The following is a 9,564-nucleotide window of genomic DNA, read 5'->3' as shown; positions in this document are numbered from 1 at the left end:
AAAAACCGTATTTCTTCGTTTTCGAATCAAAGAGGAAGAGTGGAGTTGCAAAAACCTTGATCTAACTCTCCCCCAACCTTGGGTTACTAGTTTTGAAGAAAAGAAAGCGACGAAAACGAAAATGGGAGAAAGGAGAAAAATGGGTCACGGTTAGAGGAAGAAGATGAAGTTTTGAAATTTTCCTTCCTTTCTTTTTCTTTCCTTTGTTTTTCCTTTCTTCCTTTTTCCTTCCTTCCTTTATATACTATTTTCTTTTCCTTTTCCTTCCTTCTAGTTTTCCTTTCTTTTTCCCTCCAAGCAAACATATATATATAAAATAAATATAACTTAACAAATATCTCAAAATCTAGATATTTATTAAATTACCTTTTCACCCGAAACGCCTTAAATTAACCGTAAAGTATTTTCCGCAGTTAAATTCAATTTATTTATCGACGAGAAATTCTAATTGGCATCGAAATATCTTTTTGATTATAAAACTCCAAAATATTATTAACTTTGGCTTAAAAGCCTCCGAGCCAAAATCCAAAATATACCAAAAATACATAAAAGGGTACTTTAAAATTATGGGTCTTACATTACTCCCCCCCTAAAATTAGTTTCGTCCTCGAAACTATGCATCGATAAATAACTCTGGGTGTTGTTCCCTCATCTTGCTCTCCAGTTCCCAAGTCGCATCTCCAGTAATTGGGTTCCAGATCACCTTGACCAACGAAACATCCTTGGTCCTCAACCGCTTAATCTTCCTGTCATCAATTCTCACGGGTGGTACTTCGAACGACAGGTTATCCTTTAGCTGGATTGTGTCTGGTTCGATCACGTGAGATGGATCTGCGAGATATTTCCTCAACTGCGACACATGAAACACGTCATGGATATTGGACAGTATCGGAGGTAATGCAATCCGATAAGCAACCGGCCCAATTCGTGCAGAAATCTGATATGGTCCAATGAATTTCGGAGTCAACTTCTTCGATTTCAAGGCTCTACCTACTCCAGTAGTAGGTGTGACTCTCAGAAATACATGGTCACCCTGTTCGAATTCCAAAAGTCTGCGACGCTTGTCCGCGTAACTCTTCTGGCGATCTTGTGAAGTCTTCATTTTCTCCTTGATCTTCCTTACTTTAGCTGTGGTCTGTTGCACCATCTCTGGTCCGACAATCATATTCTCACCGTCTTTATACCAACACAAGGGCGTTTGACACTTGCGCCCATATAAAGCCTCATATGGTGCCATTCCAATACTTGCGTGGAAACTATTGTTGTAAGTGAACTCAATCAACGGAAGTACATCATCCCAACTTCCTCTATCATCTAAAACACATGCTCTCAACAGATCTTCCAAGGACTGATTTGTCCTTTCAGTCTGTCCGTCCGTTTGTGGATGGTAAGCTGAACTCAATCGTAGCTTCGTTCCCAACGCTTCGTGCAATGCTCCCCAAAAATGCGATGTGAACTTCGGATCACGGTCTGATACAATGCTCGATGGTACCCCGTGTAACCTCACAATTTCAGCAATGTAGATCTCCGTTAGCTGATCTACCTTATAGGTGGTCCTTACCGGTAAAAAGTGAGCAGATTTAGTCAGTCGGTCCACTATCACCCATATAGAATCATTCTTCCTCCTTGTCTTTGGTAATCCGGTTATAAAATCCATGGAAATGCTGTCCCACTTCCATTCAGGTATATCTAAAGGTTGCAACATTCCAGCAGGTCGCTGATGTTCCACCTTCGCTTTCTGACAAGTTAGACAAGTGGATACATATTCCGCCACATGTTTCTTCATTCCTGGCCACCAATAATTCTGCCTCAAATCCTGATACATCTTTGTTGCCCCAGGATGAATACTCAGCTTACTCTTATGCGCCTCTTCTAAAATCGTTTTCCGCATATCTGTAATTTCTGGTACACAAATCCTACCATTACACCGCAAAACATTATCAGCCCCAATCTTGAACTCAGTCGTCTTCCCTTGTACTATTAGATTCCTCTTCTCTTGAATTAAGACGTCATCCTGAGAATTCGCAATGTCTTCAAGTAATCCACTCGAGATCTTAATCATTCCGAATTTCAAAATTCCCGGTGCAAACTCTACGTTCAAGTGCAAGTCTCTAAAAGCTTCCCACAACTCTTGTTGTCTAGCCATAATTAGTGAAGACACCGATACACTTCTTCTGCTCAACGCATCCGCCACTACATTGGCCTTCCCAGGGTGGTACTGCAGTGTGAAATCAAAATCCTTGAGAGTCTCCATCCATCGTCTCTGGCGCATGTTCAACTCCTTCTGATCAAACAAATATTTCAAGCTCTTATGGTCGCTGAACACGGTGAACGTGCACCCATATAAATAATGCCTCCAGATCTTTAATGCAAAAACAACCGCGGCAAGCTCCAAATCATGAGTAGGATAGTTCCTTTCGTGAATCTTCAATTGTCTCGAGGCATAAGCCACAGCTTTCTTGTGTTGCATCAGAACACATCCTAACCCCTGGTGGGATGCATCACAATAAACTTCATAGGGTTCTTCTGATTGCGGTAACACCAATACAGGTGAGGTCGTCAATTTCCTCTTCAGTAACTGGAAGTTTTCTTCACACTTCTCCGTCCATGCGAACGGTTGATCTTTTCTGGTAAGTTGTGTCAGTGGAGCCACAATCTTAGCAAAACCTTCGATAAACCTCCTGTAGTACCCTGCCAGTCCCACAAAACTTCGTATGTCAGTGACAGTCTGAGGCTGTTTCCAAGCAAGAACCGCCTCAATCTTAGCCGGATCTACAGCGATTCCTTCCTTGGTTATCACATGTCCCAAGAAATTCACTTTCTCTAGCCAAAATTCACACTTCGACAGATTGGCATACAATCGCTTCTCGCGTAAAATCTCAAGAACTTGTCGCAAATGTTCTCCATGCTCTTCTTCGGTCCTTGAATAAATCAATATATCATCAATGAATACCACCACGAATTTATCAAGGAACGAATTAAAGATCCTGTTCATGTAGTCCATGAAAATTGCCGGTGCATTGGTAACTCCGAACGGCATAACCAGGTATTCATAATGTCCGTAGCGGGTTCTGAAAGCTGTTTTCTGAATGTCTCCTTCCCTTACTCGGATCTGATGGTAACCCGACTTCAAGTCAATCTTCGAAAATATCGCGGCCCCTCTCAATTGATCCATCAAATCATCGATTCGTGGCAAAGGATAACGATTCTTGATAGTTGCCTTGTTGAGCTGTCTATAATCCACACATAGGCGCGAGCTTCCGTCCTTCTTCTTAACTAGCAAAACTGGAGCACCCCATGGTGATACACTTGGTCTGATGAATTTCTTCTCCAACAAGTCTTCAATTTGGCCTTTGAGCTCATTTAATTCCAATGGCGACATTCGATAAGGTGCCATTGAAATGGGTCCCGTTCCTGGGTGCAAATCAATGAAGAATTCCACTTCTCTTACCGGTGGCAATCCTGGAATTTCCGTTGGAAATACATCCCGATACTCGTTGACAAGTATCACATCTTCTATTTCCACATTTATCTTTGCCTCTACATTTGCTAGAGACAAAAACTCATGAGTCCCTTCACTTAGCGACACTCGGAGTTTGTTAGCAGCTAAATACTTAACAACTCCTGGTTCGGGGAAAAGAACCAATTTCCGAGCACAATCCAAGATCACATAGTGATAAGACATCCAATCCATACCGAGGATGACCTCGAGTGATTGTAGCGGTAAACAAATTAGATTAACCAAGAAATCCCTATTCTGAATAGTCATTCGACAATGTAAACATGCTGAATTTACGGTTAAGGTCTTAGCAGGCGTGGAAACAACCAAATCAAAAGGTAAAGCAGACACAGATAACTTCAAGCGATTCACACAGTCCATAGCAATGAAGGAATGGGTTGCCCCCGAATCAAAGAGTGCAGTTAGAGTGTTACCTGCAATCTCACAATCACGCTGAATCAGATTACCAGATGGATTTCCCTCTTCAGCATTCACACAATAAATGCGTCCTCTAGCAGTAGGACGGGTAGCCCTAGCTACATTCACCACTGGTTCCACCTTTGGAGCCGTGCACTCCCTTGCCATGTGCCCCGACTTCTGACAATTGTGACAGATGGGGATGTTAGTGGTACAAGCACTAGCATAGTGTCCTTCTTTCCCACATCGGAAACATCGAAGCACTTGCCCCATTTGCCTTCCGAAATTCTGGTTCCCTGGGCGACTCGGTCCACCGTTGTTATTCTGGGGGCGATTATAAGGTTTAGCCACTTGTTTTCCCCTATTCTGATAAGTCGCCCGACTAGGGCCTCCCGAATTAAAATTCCCAACTCGGCTAGCCCTCTTGTTCTTCATATCTTCCACTTCTCTACATTTCTCTACCAGCGCTTGGAAACGTTGAATTCCCAAAGGTAAGACGGAATCTTGAATCTCATACTTCAATCCGTCTTGGAAACGATGACACATGAACGGTTCATCAATTTCTTCACGGAAGAACCTGAAATGCCTCGATAGTGATTCAAATTTAGCAGCATACTCGCCCACAGTCAGGCTCCCCTGGTGAAGTTTCAGAAAGTCGTCACCCAACTTAGTCCTGGTACTCATCGGAAAGTATTTGTCTAAAAACTTTCTTTTGAACGATTCCCAGTTCACCTCCTCGTGGGCTGCTCCCATCAACAACCTTGCACTCCTCCACCAGTATTCAGCATCCCCTAGCAACATATACGTGGCATAGCTGACCTTCACTCCAGCCTGGCAGTTAATCATATCAAAGATTTTCTCCACTTCTTGGATCCATTGATCCGCCTTCTCTGAACCCTCATCCCCCTTGAACTTAGGAGGATTGTAACGACGGAAGTCTTCCAACCCTCTTGATTCTGCAGCACGGATCTCTCTTCCCCTCTTTTCAAGATCCCGTTGAGTCTTGGCAGCGGTCTGTGCAGCGACAGAAGCAGCCATGTTGTTCATAGCCTCCGCCATTTGGTCATTCCTAGCGTTGGCTCTCGGAGCGTCATTCCTTCTGGGCGGCATGGTTTCCTATAAGAACCATCATCAAGTAGAGTTTTAACACTACTTCAAAAAATTCTAAACTAACGTCCGTCTAACAACACACAATTAAATTGGACTTGACAACTCAAGTCACCTAAACCGACACATGATCAGATAACAACTCCTAACTTATAGGTCGACCTACAATCTATAACCAAGGTTCCACAGCTCCCAAAGAAAACCAAACCTATGCTCTGATACCACAATGTAACACCCCGTTTTTCAAAGCGAGGGTATATATTATTTTTTTTTCCAAAAGTAATTAAAAACGAACAAAGAAATAAATCAGGAAATGCTTTTGGATAAATAATTGAGTCATTATAATTTACGCAGCGGAAAAGTTTCTCCAATTATAAATCCAAAACATTTACATAACATCAAATGGTACATGGAACCCATCCAAAGATGATATCAAACTGATAATATTTGTATAAGTACAGTTTTCCAAACTAAAAATACTCCAATCCAAAAAGAAGGACACCTAGTCCCTATACGTCATCCTAATCTGATCATCCTACCAAAAAGCTATACACCCTGAGTATCTCCACGCGCCCCGTGAGATCCTCCTAACGTAACTGCAGTCACGCGTTCCCATCTCCATTCCCGTCCGTAGGGTACGAACCGGTAGGACCGTCCTGACTCTCATCTGAGGGCAAAGCCCAGATTTCCACAATAATTGTAAAGGGTCACCAACCAAAAAAATAACAGTTAACACATAGGCAATTAAGTTTTTAAATGCTCGAAATAACTTTTCAACTAAGCATGCACCTTAACAGGATTTTCAATATGCTAAAAGTTCATACAATACTTTGCCAATTAAAAATGAAAGTAAAATGAGGTTCTCAATCTCCTAATTAACACATAACAAATCAAGACATGGATGAGTTAATGAAAAATCAATCATCTAACTCAAACTGAGGATTTTCACTAAGCCAATCGATTGGGCAATCGATTGACAGGATAACTGAGTCCCTGACTTAATGCCAATCGATTTCCAAATCGATTTCCTGAAGGTTTTTAGTAAAATTTTGAACTCTGGCTTGATTCAATCGATTGGGAAATCGATTGAGTGAGTACTGAGCCCCCAGGTTTTAAGCCAATCGATTTCCAAATCGATTTGGTCGAATATGGATGAGTCCCTGACTTAGGCCCAATCGATTGGGCAATCGATTTCGTAAATGATTTTCGAAAACTGATTACAAAATCGATTGGCTAATCGATTTTGTTCATTTGGCCAAGCCCCTGTCTTCCATCCAATCGATTGGGAAATCGATTTCCCTGATCGTTTTTCCAAAAATTCATGAAATAACTCAAGTCATTCCTAATCAAGTCCACAACCTAACACTTAGCAAATCCTACGCGATTACCACGGCAATTGGGATCTCGATAACCATCATACTTACACCCAATAAACAACACATAACACTCAGCACTTTCAACGTAAATACCACAATAAATCAAAATTGAAATCACTCAATCATAAACTCAAATCAAATACGACTCGCGTGCGAAGCACCCTAATGCAATGTGTATATGCCAAAATGCATGGACTCGGAATTCCAAACCAAAACCCTCCTCGAAGGGCCGTAAATCATAATTGTACCGCCTATCGCAGGCCAAAGTACCAATTACCGAGGTGCCACCTATCACGGGTCAGCACGATTTACTAAAATGCGTAAATCATAAACGTACCACCTATCACGGGTCAGTACAGTTTACCGAGGTGTCACCTATCACGGGTCAACACGATTTACTAAAAGAAAAAGCGGGAATCGTAAATGTACCACCTATCACGGGTCAGTACAGTTACCATGGTGTCACCTATCACGGGTCAACACGATTTACTAAAAGAAAAAGCGAGAATCGTAAACGTACCGCCTATCACAGACCAGTACTGTTTACCGAGGTGCCACCTATCACGGGTCAACACGATTTACTAAAAGAAAAAGCGGAAATCGTAAATGTACCACCTATCACGGGTCAGTACAGTTACCATGGTGTCACCTATCACGGGTCAACACGATTTACTAAAAGAAAAAGCGGGAATCGTAAACGTACCGCCTATCACAGACCAGTACTGTTTACCGAGGTGCCACCTATCACGGGTCAGCACAATCCACCAAAAATGTAAATCGTAAATGTACCACCTATCACGGGTCAGTACAGTTACCATGGTGTCACCTATCACGGGTCAACACGATTTACTAAAATATAAATCGCAAACGTACAACCTATCACGGGTCCGTACAATTTACCAAGGTGCCACCTATCACGGGTCAGCACAATTCACCAAAAATATAAATCGTAAATGTACCACCTATCACGGGTCAGTACAGTTACCATGGTGTCACCTATCACGGGTCAACACAATTTACCAAAAACGTAAATCGTAAACGTACCACCTATCACGGGTCAGTACAGTTTACCAAGGTGTCACCTATCACGGGTCAACACAATTTACCAAAAACGTAAATCGTAAACGTACCACCTATCACGGGTCAGTACAGTTTACCAAGGTGTCACCTATCACGGGTCAACACAATTTACCAAAATGAAATGCATGAGCATACACAGACTCCATCCACAACAATCGTTAAGAAAATGCAGATATTAAAAGATTCCCCATTTTTAATACTCATTTAACTTAAACGACTTTCACAGCAAACATTAAGTAACCAAGACATTAAGAGATTCCCCATTCTTAACGCCCCGTTAACTTAAACGATTTTTCACAAACAAACGCACATTAAGTAAACGAGACATTAAGAGATTCCCCATTCTTAATACTCATTTAACTTAATGGTTTTCAAATTTCACACAACACAAACTCAACAAATTCTCACATCAAAACATATCAATTCATTTATTCACAAATCCAACCATACACATATCAAATTTCATCAATATCAATTAAGAGCATGTCAAAAACAACGAACACAAATCGACACAATCCACTACTCAAAACACACAAGTTTCATTTACCCAAAATCTTACACAATGACTTCAAATTCATTTACCATGAACCATTCATCAATATAAACAAAACCTAACTCTAAGGTTTTACCCATAACGCATTAGTTTCGTTTTTCCCCAAATCGATACATTAAACCCTAACAAATTCTTCCCCCCACAACTACAGATAAGTCCCTAATGCAAACTAGAAGTTTGGAAGGAGCCCTTACCTTAACGTTAACTTTAACGTGGGTTTCGGGTACCGCGAGTAAAACCGGTAAAATATTCGCTCGCAACGTCGCCTCCAAATTGGTGCCCTAGCACCGTGGCGTGGTAGTGAGCAACTTTCCCTTCTAACTCTTCGCGAAAAGAAGCTTGGATCTAGAAGAAACTGAGGGGTTTGTGTTTGGATCTCAAATACCGTTTTTCTTCGTTTTCGAATCAAAGAGGAAGAGTGGAGTTGCGAAAACCTTGATCTAACTCTCACCCAACCTTGGGTTACTAGTTTTGAAGAAAAGAAAGCGACGAAAATAGGAGAAAGGAGGGAAATTGGCTCGCGGTCGCAGAGGAAGAAGATGGACAATTGGGATTTTCTTTCCTTTGTTTTTCCTTTCTTCCTTTTTCCTTCCTTCCTTTTATACTATTTTCTTTTCCTTTTCCTTCCTTCTAGTTTTCCTTTCTTTTTCCCTCCAAACAAACATAAATAGATAATAAATATAACTTAACAAATATCTCAAAATATCTAGATATTTGTTAAATTACCGTTTCACCCGAAACGCATTAAATTATCCGTAAAGGATTCACCGCAGTTAATTTCAATTTATTCATCGACGAGAAATTTTAATTGGCCTCAAAATATCTTTTTGATTATAAAACTCCAAAATATTATTAATTTTGGCTTAAAAGCCTCCGAGCCAAAATCCAAAAAACACCAAAAATACATAAATGGTACTTTAAAATTATGGGTCTTACAACAAATGTTTGTTTTCGAGTTAATTAGTTAAAATATTGTCTTTCATAAGTTAATTAAAAGATAGATGTGTATCTGAATATAACATATCTCTTAAATACCTTATTGATGAAAAGTATAATACAAAGATACATTTGACGAAAAATTTAAATGATGTATAAAAAACATAAAACATAAAAGAGGTTATAATATTTATTCCACCATTAAAATTGTATCTAAAAATTAATTATATATATTAGAATAGACTCATACATCTTTATCAAACATTGTGCCACCTCATAAAAATATTGACACATAAAAAAAAATCTGATGTGGGACATCTAATAAGCACTCTTGCTCTTTCTTATTATCATAATTGCAATTTATTTTTAGCACAAATTTTATTACATTTTTTTCATATAATATTTTGTAGAACTATGCATATATCATAAGTTACAAATTACAATACAATAAATATCAGTTATCAGTTATTCGACATTCATTGTTCCTCCATCATTATTGATAACGGCTCTTCTTTATGGTTTTAACTCTCAATTAATAAATTGGTTTCTCATCTATTATCTATTATTTATTATATATATTAAAATAGACTCCTACA

The sequence above is a fragment of the Cicer arietinum genome, chromosome 4 (assembly GCF_000331145.2).
Source record: "Cicer arietinum cultivar CDC Frontier isolate Library 1 chromosome 4, Cicar.CDCFrontier_v2.0, whole genome shotgun sequence".
In the NCBI taxonomy this organism is placed as follows: Eukaryota; Viridiplantae; Streptophyta; class Magnoliopsida; order Fabales; family Fabaceae; genus Cicer; species Cicer arietinum.
Note: the sequence above shows the minus strand (reverse complement) of the source record.